Source organism: Asparagus officinalis, chromosome 6, assembly GCF_001876935.1.
Source record: "Asparagus officinalis chromosome 6, Aspof.V1, whole genome shotgun sequence".
In the NCBI taxonomy this organism is placed as follows: domain Eukaryota; kingdom Viridiplantae; phylum Streptophyta; class Magnoliopsida; order Asparagales; family Asparagaceae; genus Asparagus; species Asparagus officinalis.
The window spans coordinates 30,323,702-30,341,673 of record NC_033799.1 but is presented as its reverse complement, the minus strand read 5'-3'; the positions used below and the strand labels follow the sequence as shown (position 1 = coordinate 30,341,673).

At 42.2% G+C, this 17,972-nt stretch overlaps 1 long non-coding RNA gene across 1 annotated transcript; it reads left to right on the top strand.

Annotated features, from left to right (window-relative positions):
• Positions 2,262 to 3,132, top strand: LOC109844245. The gene is made up of 3 exons (XR_002247918.1): positions 2,262 to 2,311; positions 2,655 to 2,782; positions 2,888 to 3,132. It is a non-coding gene; the product is annotated as an uncharacterized LOC109844245 (long non-coding RNA).

Sequence of the window (17,972 nt, the reverse complement as noted above, 5' to 3'; positions counted from 1 at the left end):
GTCGCGGTCGACCGCCACTGATCCAAATGCCCAGAGCCTCCTGTGCACGACCGCGGTCGACCGCAGCGGTCGACCGCAGCGGTCGACCGCCAATCTGTCTGCTTCCATAACTGCTTCTGAGCTCCATCTCTACAATAGGAACGCATTCAAGCTTTTACATTCACCAGGTTTCAGACAATGGTGGTCAATGAATAAAATCATTTCATAACTTTTATTGGAAACAAAGACTTAAATCATTTTTATTAATTGTCAATATTACTTCTTTTTCACTGTTTTATTTAATGTAAAATATGATTTTAGCATATAAATCTTGGATGAAACTTCAAGAAACATGTAAAATGAGATATAAAATTAATTTATCATTTTACGTAGTCTAGGATACTTTTTCAATTATGTGCAAATATAAGCAACTTAAGTGAACAATATAAAGTTCGATAGATACATAATATTCAATTTTTTGAGCTGAATTACTTTAAAACAACCTGTTAATTGCCCGGTTTCAAATGTGAAAACTGTGTGAAACCAAGTATGGATAGTGGGTGCTAACTTTTCTAAGTTTTAGCTACTCAGCAAGCCAACATACATATATATATATATATATATAACAAACATTTTATATTAGAAAGACGATCCTAATATGCACATGATACTTATGATGCGAAAATAAAAGGTAACCTAACAAATGACAAACACAAAGAGAGAAGACATTTAAGAATGGTACTTACAAGGATGCAAAAGGAAGAACTTGATGAGTAGTGCAGGAAAATCATCCTTGCCCACAAGTAAGGATCACTCCTAGCTGACCATAGAAGCTCTGTGAGAGTATTCTAACGCCTATAACCCGCATGATGATTCTTAATGAAGTCATGATAATTTGTGATATCATATGTTCATAAAAATCGTACTTCCACAAAACCACAACTGATCCATGACAGCAGCTAATTTTACCAAAAGATCAAGCATGGCATCCTGTCAAGTTTCAGGACCAAACAAATTATCAATTATAAGGTAACTGACTCAGTCTCAACTTATTAAAGAAAATTTTCTCAGTAATATCTTCTCAAGCTTGAATTCTTGCCATGAAAAAAGAAAATCTAGCGCACTGTAAATAGACACTCTACAAACACTCTTCTTCTTTGTTGTTGGAAAAAGTGCAGCATATATATGTGTGTCTATACATGCAAATCATGGGTACCAGGTGACGGCCCATTTTGTTAAATGCATGCGCACGTGGGCGTGCGCGCCCGCACACACATATGCGCCCACGCGCGCGCACACACATATGTATGTTTACATAAATATATTTATGTATTATGTATGCGCGCACACGCGCGCACACACACGCATATATATATATATATATATACACACACACACACACACACACACATACATGTATACATGTATATATGTATGTGTGTGTGTACATGGGAAATATAATTCTAAGGAACCACCTTAGATTGAATCTAAGGATGCCCCTTCAAAATTAGATTATATGCAATCAATTTACTTGATCCACTCCGTTCATTTTGATCTATATGATTCGGATGTTATGTAAACCAAAAATTAGGCATAATGGGTTGTATTTACTAATGCATCAAGTGATAGTAAAATTAACGGTTTTATGACAACACAACAAAAGAGAGAATGAAAAATATGTGTGAGAAATACTCAAACATCACGAGTTTTATTTTGTAGATGTCTTAAGACATTTAGATCATGATGAATGGAGCGGATCGTCCATTGAAGTAGCACGATCCATACATTGAGAGGTGCATCCTTTGATTCAATCTAAGGTGGCACCTTAGAATCATATTTCTCCATATATATACATATGTATATATATATATATATATATATATATATATATATATGGTAAAGTGAATCTAAGGTGACTCCCTAGATGTAGCCTAAGGATGCGCGATCTTGGCCATTGAATCAATAAATTCCAAATACATCTCAGCCCTCAATTAATAACAATTTCCCATAAGTAAAAAAACAAATTTCAAAAATCGCAACCAATTCCAAAAAAAAGAGGGCTTCTTCTCAGCGTCGACATCGGAGAGCCGAGTTCGTCCGCGCTCCTCGATTTTGAGATCGACCTCCGGATCACGCCGCCGACAAGCTCTCACGCGTCGTCTCCCGCCACATGCTCACACACCGCCGCCGACTAATCGTGTGTCTTCTCCAGCCGCTATCGACTCCGCTCTCTCGACTTGCTGCCCTCGAGTCCGCTCTCTGATCACGCCGTCCACAGGTCCCTCGACATACTCTCAACGTCGTCGCCGTCCGCCCACGCTCACCACCGCAGGTACAAGTTTGTTTTAGCAGACATAGATTGCAGAACTTTCATCTCCATGCAGGTTGTTAAGAGAATGTTGATGATTGATCCTTGAATACATGTGCTTAACTGGCATAATCTATATAGTTTTTTAATTCCCTCGAAGTTCTTTAATTCTTGTTGTTTTTGGGAAATGAATTATGAATATTATCAAATTTTAGTTTAGATTTTCGGATAGGTTTATTGTTAAATTGGATATGAGCTTTAAAATTTATTTAAATTATCGTAATGAAATTGTTTAGTGAAATTGAAAGATGAACTTGAGGACGAATTTTTATAGATTTTGAACTTCTTATATGTGATAATTTGATAGCTTGTATGGATACTCCAACGATTCTCTAACGTGATACAACAATGGTTGAAGATGAAAACAAATGTATAGCCCTTGACCTTGAAGACGAGGACCATGGTTTACTATCTACGATAAGTTTTTTCTCTCAGGTGATAATGTCTTATTGTTTATAGTATACTACTATCTAATGACATATAACAAAATAGTTGCCTTTTATAATGAGGTTTATAAGTTTTGTTTCTCTATTTTTATAGGCATCCGAGCATGAGAAGAATGTTGATGAGCCTATTGGCATTGAAAATGGTGAAGGTAATTTTGTTGTTGATCCATATATCGGAATGGAGTTCTCTACTCATGAAGAAGCATATAATTTCTACAATGCATACGCCAGACTTAAGGGATTTGGTGTTCGCAAGGGTCACACAACTTGGTCGAGAAAGAAAGATACAATCATATCTAGAATATTTGTATGTGACAATGAAGGCTTTAAATTTTTAAAAGATAAAAGACAAGATAGTCGGAATGTAATTCGCAAGTTCGATACAAGATGTGTGTAGGCTGTCTAAAAATCACAATAGATAGTTGATCCCCCATCAAACACCGATGATGGAAGTTATAATCTGACGACTTCCAAAAAGCTACAATTTGAGGACTTTCACGTAGAAGGCTACAATCCGACGACCTTCACGACAACTGATGAAAGCTCTAATTCAACAGCATTCACAATCAACATCGGGAGTTACAATCTGACGACTCTCATATTTTCAAGGAGCCAAGACGAAGATTACAAGAGGACGATCTGTGCAAAGCTCTAGCAAAAGAGACTACAAATTGACGGTCTCTTCATATTAGAATGCAGATATCTCTCAAACCGTAAAGAAAGACCAAGATTACAAGAGGACGATCTGTGCAAAGCTCTAACAAAAGAGACTACAAATTGACGGTCTCTTCATATTAGAATGCAGATATCTCTCAAACCGTAAGGAATTTGGCGAAACGGAGGAAGCAAACCGAAGACTTTGGCTCGGTTCAAATGGCCCCGTCTCGTCGAGATAGCCGATTTTCATATATAATTCGTCCAATTCTGACTTACGGTTTGAAAGTTATGACCTGTTCTTCGTAGCAAATTATGTTCTGAAGTCCGTCTGCAAGACTGGACTTCATCAGAACATTGGACTTAGCCTGAAGCCCGCCAAGCCCGCCTAAGGTTCGCCTCTGCATTACAGAGTCAAAGCGCACATGCTCAACTCTGCGTTTTCAACATCAAAACGCAGAGTTAATCGCTAAAACAGCACAACTGTGCGTTTTCAGCCTTTAAACAGGCTCAACTCTGCGTTTTCAATCTAGAAACGCAGAGTTAATCTTTAAAAAGTCCGTCTGCAAGACCGGACTTCGTCAAAACATTGGACTTAGCTTGAAGCTCGCCAAGCCCGCCTAAGATTCGCCTCTGCATTACAGAGTCAAAACGCATAGGTCGAACCAGCGTTATAACCTCAAAACGCAGAGGTTATCCTTGTGATATAACATCAAAACGCAGAGTTACGATCCAACTCTGCGTTTTCAGCTTAAAACGCAGAGTTCACCTCTAAAACGGCCCAACTGTGCGTTTTCAGCCTAAAACAGGCTCAACTCTGCGTTTTCAGCCTAAAACGCAGAGTTCATCTCTAAAACAGCACGACCTGTGCGTTTTCAGCCTGAAATTCATCTCTAAAACAACACTAACTGTGCGTTTTCAGCCTAAAACAGGCTCAACTCTGCGTTTTCAACATCAAAACGCAGAGTTAATCGCTAAAACAGCACAACTGTGCGTTTTCAGCCTTTAAACCAGGCTCAACTCTGCGTTTTCAGCCTAAAACGCAGAGTTCATCTCTAAAACAGCACGACCTGTGCGTTTTTAGCCTAAAACAGGCCAAACTCTGCGTTTTCAGCCTAAAACGTAGAGTTCATCTCTAAAACGCATGCGGCCTATGCGTTTCGACTCCCAGCGAGCGCCCAACTCTGCGTCTCATCTTTAAGACGCAGAGTTAAGGTCCGAACGCAAGCGGCCCTTGCGTTTTCAACTCCCAGCAAGCGCCTAACTCTGCGTCTCATCTTTAAGACGTAGAGTTAAGGTCCGAACGCAAGCGGTCATTGCGTTTTCAACTCCCAGCAAGCGCCCAACTCTGCGTCTCATCTCTAAGACGCAGAGTTAAGGTCCGAACGCAAGCGGCCCTTGCGTTTTCAACTCCCAACAAGCGCCCAAGTCCGCGTCTCATCTCTAAGACACAGAGTTAAGGTCCAGAACACCCAGATTGGCGTTTTGACTCGTTCAAAGCAATAACAGAACGGTTTCAAAACCGTTTTCCCCACGATTTAGGGAACTGTTTAAGAGGGGGCGGTTACAACCCACTCAGCCCATTGAGGAGCGGATTAAGGGGGTAGTTACCACCCTTAATCCCCTATAAATAGTGGGAAACTCAACTGAGTTCGGATCCTTCTTTTTGGGGGGAGCAAAGAAGAGATCTTCGGCTAGTTGGAGGGGAATTGTTAGAGTTTCTCATCAACAAAGGGAAATTCGGTCAAGGGCTGGCTTTTTGGACCTGAGGATTGGCAGCAAAGAAGAGCATTCGTTCTTCGACTGGAGCTTTAGAGGTCGACAACAGAAGCTTCTTTATCCTTGGCTTATTAACCGAACTTTCGGTTTAAATCAACTCTTTCATAGAGATAAACTCGCTCTTAAGACTTGCCACGCAAGTTCTCCACAGCGTCAAATCGTGAGGAGAAGACATCGTTCCAGTGAATCAAGACGTTCGGATCGTCAACGAGAAGCATACTCGACGCGAGCATTCGAGGGATGCATCTCATCGCTACCGTGAAGAACCCAGTTTTAAACAAAGGGGAGAATCAAATTCATTCTCCTCTCTTTTGTAATCGGAATCCAAATTATAATTGATTTTGAGAGGAATACAAGTTAATTTTTCTTTCATTGTCTTTTTACGGCAAATTTCCAACAAACAAAAGAGGGTTGACGAGCAGGAGGCCATCAATGGACATGCTCAAATTTCCAACAATGGCTATCAAATTTCCAACAAACATTCTGAAGATCTTTCAAAGAGGGTTGATGAGCAGGAGGCTATGCTCAAATCACAGCAGGAGGCCATCAATGGACTCATGGCCATGTTGACTCAAATCGTCGCAGACAAGGCCAAATCTCAGGAGACAGATTCGTCGCTTAGGCAAGAATCTTCCCGGAGAGGAAAAGCGTCTTCATCCCGACCTCACACAAGCAAAGGGAAGGGAAAAGTGGTTGATGATGCGGCTTTTGACCAAGAAGCCCACAGCCTGGAATCCTCCTCTGATGAAGGAAGAGAGACTGAGAATGAGCAGAATCTTCAGTCTGCCAAAATGGAAGAATTAGAAGCCCGCCTCAAAGCCATTGCTAATAGAAGCGAGCTCCAAGATGAGGGAGTTATCAGACCCTATCCTGCCGAATGGGATGCAGCCCCTTATCCTCCAAAGTTCGAGGTCCCGACGCTACAAACTTTTGACGGCACGGGATCACCGAACCAACATATTTATCATTTCAAGTCACAGACTAACGATGCCATCCTGGCTCGATTGTTCATTGGCACCCTCAAGGAAGTTGCCTTTGAATGGTTCAGGAAACTTCCCGTGGGATGTATCCAAAAGTGGACAGATCTAGAGAGACTCTTCCTATCAAGATTCTTTGAAGAGGATACAGAAGTCTCCATTCATACCCTTCTCGCCACTAAGCAGAAGAAGAGGGAGTCCGTCAAAGCCTTCGTCAAAAGGTTCCGAACTATGGCTCTCCGGTGTTCGTCAGGTATGACACACCTTAGTAGAGACCTGTCGACACAACTTGCAAACCGACCTCCTAGCCCGAATAGGAGTTGTAAAATGTCGTTCTTGGAGACAACTAATCTCTCAAGGCGAACAGGCTCAAAAGATTATTACCAGGATCAAAGCGGAAGAACAAAGTAGGCAGGATCAGCCCGAGCAATCGGACCAAGCCCGACCTTCTCCTGAGCAATCGGACCTAGCACAATCCTCTCAGTCAGAAGGGGAAGATACTACGGCCACTGAAGCTAATCCTCTTCAGTAGGATGCCGGGTCTCCAATAACTATCACGTTAACAGTTACCTCTGATAGTCAAACTCGTTAGATAATGGCTCACTAGGCGATGTGCTATGTCTACTCTTTTTTCCCCATGCACTTATTCAAGACTGGGGGTTAGTTTATTTGTAGTCCATTGGATTATGAATAATAAATTTTCTGAGTGGTCATGTTCAATAAAATACCTCTGTCAACCACAAAATCTATCACAAAACTATCACGTTAACAGTTACTTCTGATAGTCCCTCAACTTGCCAATCCTCTTCAATAGGATGGTAGGTCCACAAAACTATCATGTTAACAGTTACCTCTGATAGTCAAACTCATCAGATAATGACCTACCTAGTGATGTGACTCTATTCCGACCTCTTTTTATTCCCTTGCTAAGTCTTAATCAAGACTGAGAGTTGATTACTTGGAATCCACTGGATTAAGAGTAACGAATCTTTCACATCGTCGAGTTAACATTACACTTCTGACGATCATAATCCCCACAGAGTATGCATTCAGTTTGCATCACTCCCAATTTGTCACGTTAACAATACACCTCTGACAAATTCACTTATCAATCCTCGTCAATAGGATGATAAGTCCCCAAAGTTGCTCCAATCGCAACACAAATCCTGTCACGTTAACACTACACCTCTGACAAAATCAACTTATCGACTCTCGTCAATAGAGCGATAAGTCCTCAAAGTTGTTCTGATCGCAACACCAATCTTGTCACGTTAACAATACACCTCTGACAACCCACTTATCAATCCTCGTCAATAGGATGATAAGTCCCTAAAGTTGCTCCAATCGCAACACAAATTCTTATCAGGTTAACAATACACCTTTGACAAAACCCACTTATCAATCCTCGTCAATAGGATGATAAGTTTCCAAAGTTGCTCCAATCGCAACACAAATTCTTGTCACGTTAACAATACACCTCTGACAAAACCCACTTATCAATCCTCGTCAATAGGATGATAAGTCCCCAAAGTTGCTCCAATCGCAACACAAATTCTTGTCACGTTAATAATACACCTCTGACAAAACCCACTTATCAATCCCCGTCAATAGGATGATAAGTCTCCAAAGTTGCTCTGATCGCAAGACAAATCCTGTCACGTTAACACTACACCTCTGACAAAATCAACTTATCGACTCTCGTCAATAGAGCGATAAGTCCTCAAAATTACCCGATCGCAAATTCTTCTTATCACGTTAATATCACACCTCTGACAAAATCCACTTATCGACTCTCTTCAATGGAGCGATAGGTCCACAAACCCGTCAAGTTAACACCACACCTCTGACGACCAAATCAACTTATCGACTCTCTTCAATAGAGCGATAGGTCCATAAAATACTGTTAGGTTAACATAACACCTCTAACAGTCAACCCCCCTAATGAACTTGTTAATCCCTTTTTTCAACAAGAATAGCAAGTTTTCATTAGAAAATCCCCAGCGGATTAAAGATTTTCTAGAATTATCCAAGTGATAATAATGAAAATTTTTGAATTTTACTTTAGGTGAAAATTCATGCCAAGTTAATACTATACCTCTGGCACTTCCAACTTTCTTTCGGTGTTTCAAGCCACACAGGAAGAAACGACACCAAAAATCCATGCCTTCACACATGGGGGACTTTATCTCGATCCCTAATTAGAGATAAGTCTACGCCTAACACGCGTTGCCGGTTAATCTTTCGCCGTGAAAAAGACACCAGGATTCATGCCTGGGGGAATCTATCTCGATCCCTAAACAAAGATAGGCCTGCATCTAACACATGCTGCCGGGTGGTTCGTTCCCGCGAAAATGACCAAGTCTACGTATTCAACATCGTAGCACCAAAATCCATACCTTTCACGTATGAGGGACTTTATCTTAACCCCTAATTAGAGATGATGGGGGACTTTATCTCGATCCCTAATTAGAGATAAGCCTACGCCTAATACGCGTTGCCGGTTAGTCTTTTTCCGTGAAAATGACAAAGTCTATGTATTCAAAATCATAGCATCAAGTCTAAGAGGATTTATTATCTTAGCACAACGTTACATGTGGAACAGACTTAGACAATCCACATGCTAGCCCGACTCAAACGGTAGTCGGTAAAGGCTTATTAAATCCATTGATGGCTGAGGGTTTGCCAAAAATCCTACGCACGTTTGCAGGCCCATCAGCTTAATGGATGTGAGTCGAGACTTAAAACAGATGCGTCAAAGACAAGTCTCAAAGACTTAGTCAAAAATGCACGGAAGCCACTTCCATGTCTTAAGTCAAAACGTTGAGATCAGACCCGCGATGCAAAAACCGAACGCCGAGGTCACACCCGTGTTTCAAATTCAACATGCAAGGGTGAAACCCGCATCTCAAGTTCAAAATACAGGATCCACCCCCACATTCCAGAAGCAGGATTATGGCGCATACCTTCACACAGGTCCTGCGTGGAAAATCCCTTCAACCAAGCTGCCTTCGAAGCGAGTGCAGAGAACAACTCCTTTGTGACAAGGAATCAACAGCTCCAAGATCAGAGTTGAGATCCAAAGTATTCCGAAAATTCGTCCCAGTCAACCGCGAACTTTCGAAAACTTTGGAGGGGGTTCTGTAGGCTGTCTAAAAATCACAATAGATAGTTGATCCCCCATCAAACACCGATGATGGAAGTTACAATCTGACGACTTCCAGAATGCTATAATTTGAGGACTTTCACGTAGAAGGCTACAATCTGACGACCTTCACGACAACTGATGAAAGCTCTAATTCAATAGCATTCACAATCAACATCGAGAGTTACAATCTGACGACTCTCATATTTTCAAGGAGCTAAGACGAAGATTACAAGAGGATGATATGTGCAAAGCTCTAGCAAAAGAGACTACAAATTGACGGTCTCTTCATATTAGAATGCAAATATCTCTCAAACCGTAAGGAATTTGGCGAAATGGAGGAAACAAACCGAAGCCTTTGGCTCGGTTCGGATGGCCCCGTCTCTTCGAGATAGCCGATTTTCATATATAATTCGTCCAATTCCGACTTACGGTTTGAAAGTTATGACATGTTCTTCGTAGCAAATTATGTTCTGAAGTCCGTCTGCAAGACCGGACTTCGTCAGAACATTGGACTTAGCTTAAAGCTCGCCAAGCCCGCCTAAGGTTCTCCTCTGCATTACAGAGTCAAAACGCACAGGTCGAACCAGTGTTATAACCTCAAAACACAGAGGTTATCCTTATGATATAACATCAAAACGCAGAGTTACGGCCCAACTCTGCGTTTTCAGCCTAAAACGCAGAGTTCACCTCTAAAACGGCCCAACTATGCGTTTTTAGCCTAAAACAGGCTCAACTCTGCGTTTTCAGCCTAAAATGCAGAGTTCATCTCTAAAACAGCACGACCTGTGCGTTTTCAGCCTGAAACAGGCTCAACTCTGCGTTTTCAGCCTAAAACGCAGAGTTCATCTCTAAAACAGCACGACCTGTGCGTTTTCAGCCTAAAACAGGCCCAACTCTGCGTTTTCAGCCTAAAACGCAGAGTTCATCTCTAAAACGCATGCGGCCTGTGCGTTTCGACTCCCAGCGAGCGTCTAACTCTGCGTCTCATCTTTAAGACGCAGAGTTAAGGTCCGAACGCAAGCGGCCCTTGCGTTTTCAACTCCCAACAAGCACCCAACTCTGCGTCTCATCTCTAAGACGCAGAGTTAAGGTCCAGAACGCCCAGATTGGCGTTTTGACTCGTTCAAAGCACTAACAGAACGGTTTCAAAACCGTTTTCCCCACTATTTAGGGAGCTGTTTAAGAGGAGGCGGTTACACCCTACTCAGCCCATTGAGAAGCAGATTAAGGGGATAGTTACCACCCTTAATCCCCTATAAATAGTGGGAAACTCAACTGAGTTCGGATCCTTTAACCGAACTTTCGGTTCAAATCAACTCTTTTTCAAGAGTTCAAACTCGTTCAGAGTTATCAACTCGATCAGAGTTCAAAACTTGCTCTGCAAGTTCTTCTAAAACTCGTCAGAGTTATCAACTCGATCAGAGTTCAAAACTTACTCTACGAGTTCTTCTAAAACTCGTTCAGAGTTATCAACTCGTCAAGAGTTATCTTCAAACTTGCCACGCAAGTTCTCCACAGCGTCAAATCGTGAGGAGAAGACATCGTTCCAGTGAATCAAGACGTTCGGATCGTCAACGAGAAGCAAACTCGACGCGAGCATTCGAGGGAGGCATCTCATCGCCACCGTGAAGAACCCAGTTTTAAACAAAGGGGAGAATCAAATTCATTCTCCTATCTTTTGTAATCGGAATCCAAATTGTAATTGATTTTGAGAGGAATACAAGTCAATTTTTCTTTCATTGTCTTTTTACTGCAAATTTCCAACAAACAAAAGAGGGTTGACGAGCAGGAGGCCATCAATGGACATGCTCAAATTTCCAACAATGGCCATTAAATTTCCAACAAACATTCTGAAGATCTTTCAAAAAGGGTTGATGAGCAGGAGGCCATGCTCAAATCACAGCAGGAGGCCATCAATGGACTCATGGCCATGTTGACTCAAAGCGTCGCAGACAAGGCCAAATCTCAGGAGACAGATTCGCCGCTTAGGCAAGAATCTTCCCGGAGAGGAAAAGCATCTTCATCCCGACCTCACACAAGCAAAGGGAAGGGAAAAGTGGTTGATGATGCGACTTCTGACCAAGAAGCCCACAGCCTGGAATCTTCCTCTGATGAAGGAAGAGAGACTGAGAACGAGCAGAATCTCCAGTCTGCCAAAATGGAAGAATTGGAAGCCCGTCTTAAAGCCATTGCTAACAGAAGCGAGCTCCAAGATGAGTGAGTTATCAGGCCCTATCCTGCCGAATGGGATGCAGCCCCTTATTCTCCGAAGTTCGAGGTCCCGACACTACAAACTTTTGACGGCACGGGATCACCGAACCAACATATTTATCATTTCAAGTCACAGACTGGAAATATAATATCGAACGATGCCATACTGGCTTGATTGTTCATGGGCACCCTTAAGGGAGTTGCCTTTGAATGGTTCAGGAAACTTCCCGTGGGATGTATCCAAAAGTGGACAGATCTAGAGAGACTCTTCCTATCAAGATTCTTTGAAGAGGATACAGAAGTCTCCATTCATACCCTTCTCGCCACTAAGCAGAAGAAGAGGGAGTCCGTCAAAGCCTTCGTCAAAAGGTTCCGAACCATGGCTCTCCGGTGTTCGTCAGGTATGACACAGTCTACCTTAGTAGAGACCTGTCGACACAACTTGCAAACCGACCTCCTAGCCCGAATAGGAGTTGCAAAATGTCGTTCTTGGAGACAACTAATCTCTCAAGGCGAGCAGGCTCAAAAGATTATTGCCAGGATCAAAGCAGAAGAACAAAGTAGACAGGATCAGCCCGAGCAATCGGAGCAAGCCTGACCTTCTCCTGAGCAATCGGACCAAGCACAATCCTCTCAGTCAGAAGGGGAAGATACTACGGCCACTGAAGCTAATCCTCTTCAGTAGGATGCCGGGTCTCCAATAACTATCACGTTAACAGTTACCTCTGATAGTCCCTCAACCTGCCAATCCTCATTCAAGACTGGGGATTAGTTTATTTGTAGTCCATTGGATTATGAATAATAAATTTTCTGAGTGGTCATGTTCAATAAAATACCTCTGTCAACCACAAAATCTACCACAAAACTATCACGTTAACATTTACTTCTGATAGTCCCTCAACTTGCCAATCCTCTTCAATAGGATGGTAGGTCCACAAAACTATCATGTTAACAGTTACCTCTGATAGTCAAACTCATCAGATAATGGCCTAACTAGTGATGTGACTCTATTCCGACTTCATGGATAGTGCCTCACTAGGCGATGTGCCTTGTCTACCTCTTTTTATTCCCCTGCTAAGTCTTAATCAAGACTGGGGGTTGATTACTTGGAATCCACTGGATTAAGAGTAACGAATCTTTCACATCGTCGAGTTAACATTACACTTCTGACGATCATCATCCCCACAGAGTATGCATTCAATTTGCGTCACGTTAATACTACACCTCTGACAAAATCAACTTATCGACTCTCGTCAATAGAGCGATAAGTCCTCAAAGTTGCTCTGGTCGCATCATCAATCTTGTCACGTTAACAATACACCTCTGACAACCCACTTATCAATCCTCGTCAATAGGATGATAAGTCCCCAAAGTTGCTCCAATCGCAACACAAATTCTTGTCACGTTAACAATACACCTCTGACAAAACCCACTTATCAATCCCCGTCAATAGGATGATAAGTCCCCAAAGTTGCTCTGATCGCAACACAAATCTTGTCACGTTAACACTACACCTCTGACAAAATCAACTTATCGACTCTCGTCAATAGAGCGATAAGTTCTCAAAATTGCCCGATCGCAAATTCTTCTTATCACGTTAATATCACATCTCTGACAAAATCCACTTATTGACTCTCTTCAATGGAGCGATAGGTCCACAAACCCGTCAAGTTAACACCACACCTCTGACGACCAAATCAACTTATCGACTCTCTTCAATAGAGCGATAGGTCCATAAAATACTGTTAGGTTAACATAACACCTCTAACAGTCAACCCCCCAATGAACTTGTTAATTCTTTCGGTGTTTCAAGCTACACAGGAAGAAATGACACCAAAAATCCATGCCTTCATGCATGGGGGACTTTATCTTGATCCCTAATTAGAGATAAGTCTACGCCTAACACGCGTTGCCGGTTAATCTTTCGCCGTGAAAAAGACACCAGGATTCATGCCTGGGGGAATTTATCTCGACCCCTAAACAGAGATAAGCCTGCATCTAACACATGCTGCCGGGTGGTTCGTTCCCGCGAAAATGACCAAGTCTACGTATTCAACATCGTAGCACCAAAATCCATACCTTTCACGCATGGGGGACTTTATCTCGATCCCTAATTAGAGATAAGTCTGCATCTAACACATGCTGCCGTGTAGCATATTCCCGCAATAATAGCAAAGCTTACGTATTCAATATCGTAGCAGGTCATTATTAATAACGCCAAAATCCATGCCTTACACGCATGAGGAATTTTATCCTGAATCCTAAGTAGGGATAAGTCAATGTCTAACACACGTTGCCGGTTAGTATTTTACCGTGAAAAGGACATTAAAATCTATGCCTCACACGCATGGGGGACTTTATCTCGATCCCTAATTAGAGATAAGCCTACGCCTAATACATACTGCCGGGTAGCATATTCCCGTGAGTCGAGACTTAAAACAGATGCGTCAAAGACAAGTCTCAAAGACTTAGTCAAAAATGCACGGAAGCCACTTCCATGTCTTAAGTCAAAACGTTGATGTCAGACCCGCGATGCAAAAACCAAACGCCGATGTCACACCTGTGTTCCAAATTCAACATGCAATGGTGAAACCCGCATCTCAAGTTCAAAATGCAGGGTCCACCCCCCACATTTCAGAAGCAGGATTATGGCGCATACCTTCACACAGGTCCTGCATGGAAAATCCCTTCAACCAAGCTGCCTTCGAAGCGAGTGCAGAGAACAACTCCTTTGTGACAAGGAATCAACAGCTCCAAGATCAGAGTTGAGATCCAAAGTATTCCGAAAATTCGTCCCAGTCAACCGCGAACTTTCAAAAACTTTGGAGGGGGTTCTGTAGGCTATCTAAAAATCACAATAGATAGTTGATCTCCCATCAAACACCAATGATGGAAGTTATAATCTGACGACTTCCAGAAGGCTACAATTTGAGGACTTTCACGTAGAAGGCTACAATCTGACGATCTTCACGACAACTGATGAAAGCTCTAATTCAACAGCATTCACAATCAATATCGGGAGTTACAATCTGACAACTCTCATATTTTCAAGGAGCCAAGACGAAGATTACAAGAGGACGATCTGTACAAAGCTCTAGCAAAAGAGACCACAAATTGACGGTCTCTTCATATTAGAATGCATATATCTCTCAAACCGTAAGGAATTTGACGAAACGGAGGAAGCGAACCGAAGCCTTTGGCTCGGTTCGGATGGCCCCGTCTCGTCAAGATAGCCGATTTTCATATATAATTCGTCCAATTCTGACTTACGGTTTGAAAGTTATGACCTGTTCTTCGTAGCAAATTATGTTCTGAAGTCCGTCTGTAAGACCGGACTTCGTCAGAACATTGGACTTAGCTTGAAGCTCGCCAAGCCCACCTAAGGTCCGCCTCTGCATTACAGAGTCAAAACGCACAGGTCGAACCAGCGTTATAACCTCAAAACACAGAGGTTATCCTTGTGATATAACATCAAAACGCAGAGTTACGGCCCAACTCTGCGTTTTCAGCCTAAAACGCAGAGTTCACCTCTAAAACGGCCTAACTGTGTGTTTTCAGCCTAAAACAGGCTCAACTCTGTGTTTTCAGCCTAAAACGCAGAGTTCATCTCTAAAACAGCACGAACTGTTCGTTTTCAGCCTAAAACAGGCTTAACTCTGCGTTTTCAACATCAAAACGCAGAGTTAATCTCCCAAGCGGCCCTTGCGTTTTCAACTCCCAGCAAGCGCCCAACTCTGCGTCTCATCTTTAAGACGCAGAGTTAAGGTCCGAACGCAAGCGGCCCTTGCGTTTTCAACTCCCAACAAGCGCCCAACTCTGCGTCTCTTCTCTAAGACGCAGAGTTAAGGTCCAAAACGCCCAGATTGGCGTTTTGACTCGTTCAAAGCACTAACAGAACGGTTTCAAAACCGTTTTCCCCACGATTTAGGGATCTATTTAAGAGGGGGCGGTTACACCCGACTCAGCCCATTGAGGAGCGGATTAAGGGGATAGTTACCACCCTTAATCCCCTATAAATAGTGGGAAACTCAACTGAGTTCAGATCCTTCTTTTTGGGGGGAGCAAAGAAGAGATCTTCGGCTAGCTTTGGGGGGATTTTCTCTCATCAACAAAGGGAAATTCGGTCAAGGGCTGGCTTTTTGGACCTGAGGATTGGCAGCAAAGAAGAGCATTCGTTCTTCGACTGGAGCTTTAGAGGTCGACAACAGGAGCTTCTTTATCCTTGGCTTATTAACCGAACTTTCGCTTTAAATCAACTCTTTCATAAAGATAAACTTGCTCCGAGTTATTAACTCGTTAAGAGTTATTTTTTAAGACTTGCCACGCAAGTTCTCCACAGCGTCAAATCGTGAGGAGAAAATCACGTTCCAGTGAATCAATACGTTCGGATCGTCAACGAGAAGCAAACTCAACGCGAGCATTCGAGGGAGGCATCTCATCGCTACCGTGAAGAACCCAGTTTTAAACAAAGGGGAGAATCAAATTCATTCTCCTATCTTTTGTAATCGGAATCCAAATTGTAATTGATTTTGAGAGGAATACAAGTCAATTTTTTTTTCATTGTCTTTTTACTACAAATTTCCAACAAACAATGTGGATGCAACACAAAGATGGTTATTGGACTCGATAAAAGCACTGAAAAATGGGTGGTCCGAAATTTAAACATTAATCATAATGGTCATCCATTAACCACCCCAAATCGGGTAAAGAAGCACTACTCACATCGGACACTTCATCGAGCTTAATCTATATAGTGTATTCTTAGGGATATTTTTATACATAATATTCTTAAGAATAACCCAGTCATGCAACTGAGTATAATGTTAGACCCAGTTTCACGAAGGAAGCTAGGGGTGAATGATTCATGTAACGAGAAGTTCCCGAAAGAATTCTATATAGTGTATTCTTAGGGATAACCCGGTCACTACAAGAAGGTGAAGAATAAGAAACTCCCACTCAAACTCCCGCTATGTCTGTGCACTCAACACTCTCATTGTTAGAGTCCAGACATAATACTCGGAATTTTAATATCCTGATCGTTGGCGATTGGCAAATCCTTTCGTGTTAAGTATTTGTCACTTAACACCATGAACCCTCTTTAAGTGATCTGTACGAATCAACACTCCTACTGTAATTTGTACTCCCACTCTCACTGTTCATTTTTTAAAACCTATAGTTAGGACCACAACCAAAATCCCCTCTTGATTCCTCCAATGAATGAGAGGTCCACGAATCGAGCGATCAAACCTTCTACAGTTAGGATCATCTCAAACCTCCCACTCGGTAAAACCTTCCTACAGTTAGGGCCGAAGTCAAAATCTTCTCTAGATTCCTTCCATGAATGAGAGTTTCACTTTCGTATCGAGCAATCAAACATTCCTACTGTTAGGGTCGCCTCGAACTCCCACTTGGTCAAACCTTCCTATAGTTAGGGCCAAAACCGCAATTCACACTCGATAAACGAGAAACCCATCTTTAGTTCAGTAATCAAACCTTTCGACAGCTAGGATTATCTGAATCTTTTCAATTCTCGGAGTGGAGATCCCACTCTTAGTTTCACCTTCCCGGATTCTTAAAGTGGAGATCCCACTTTGAGTTTTCTTTGCAACTGGAGATAGAATATAAAATTTTTCCTCTTTAGCTTTGGGAGATAGAATATAAAATTCTTTCTTTCCCGCATTGGGTTTGTCTTTACCCCAAAAGAAGACCTGGAGATAGAATATAAAATTCTTCCTCTTCAGCATCGGGTTCGTCTTTGCCCCAAAAGAAGACACCACCTTTCAACTCCAAAATCCATGCTTCACACGCATGGGGACTTTTATCCTGAAGCCTAAGTAGGGATAAGTCAGCGCCTAACACGCGTTACCAGTTTAGTCTTTCACCGATTGAAGAAGACACAAGAATCCAAGTCTGGGGACTTTTATCTCGAAGCCTTAGTAGGGATAAGTCAGCGCCTAACACGCGTTGTCGGTTAGTCTTTGACCATAAAAAGGAGAAAAGCCCACATATTCAATATTATGGTAGGTTGTTATTAATAACACCATAATCCGTGCCTTATACGTATGGGGAATTTTATCCCAAATCCGAAGAAGGGATAAGTTAACACCTAACACGCATTGCCAGTTTAGTTTTTCACCGATTGAAGAAGACACCAGAATCCAAGTCTGGGGACTTTTATCCCGAAGCATAAGTAGGGATAAGTCAGCACCTAACACACGTTGCCGATTTGTCTTTGACCATAAAAAGGACAAAGGCTCACATATTCAACATTGTGGCAGGTTGTTATTAATAACACCATAATTCGTGCCTTACACGTATGGGGAATTTTATCCCGCATCCTAAGTAGGGATAAGTCAGTGCCTAATACGCGTTGCCGGTTTAGTCTTTCACCGATTGAAGAAGACACCATAATC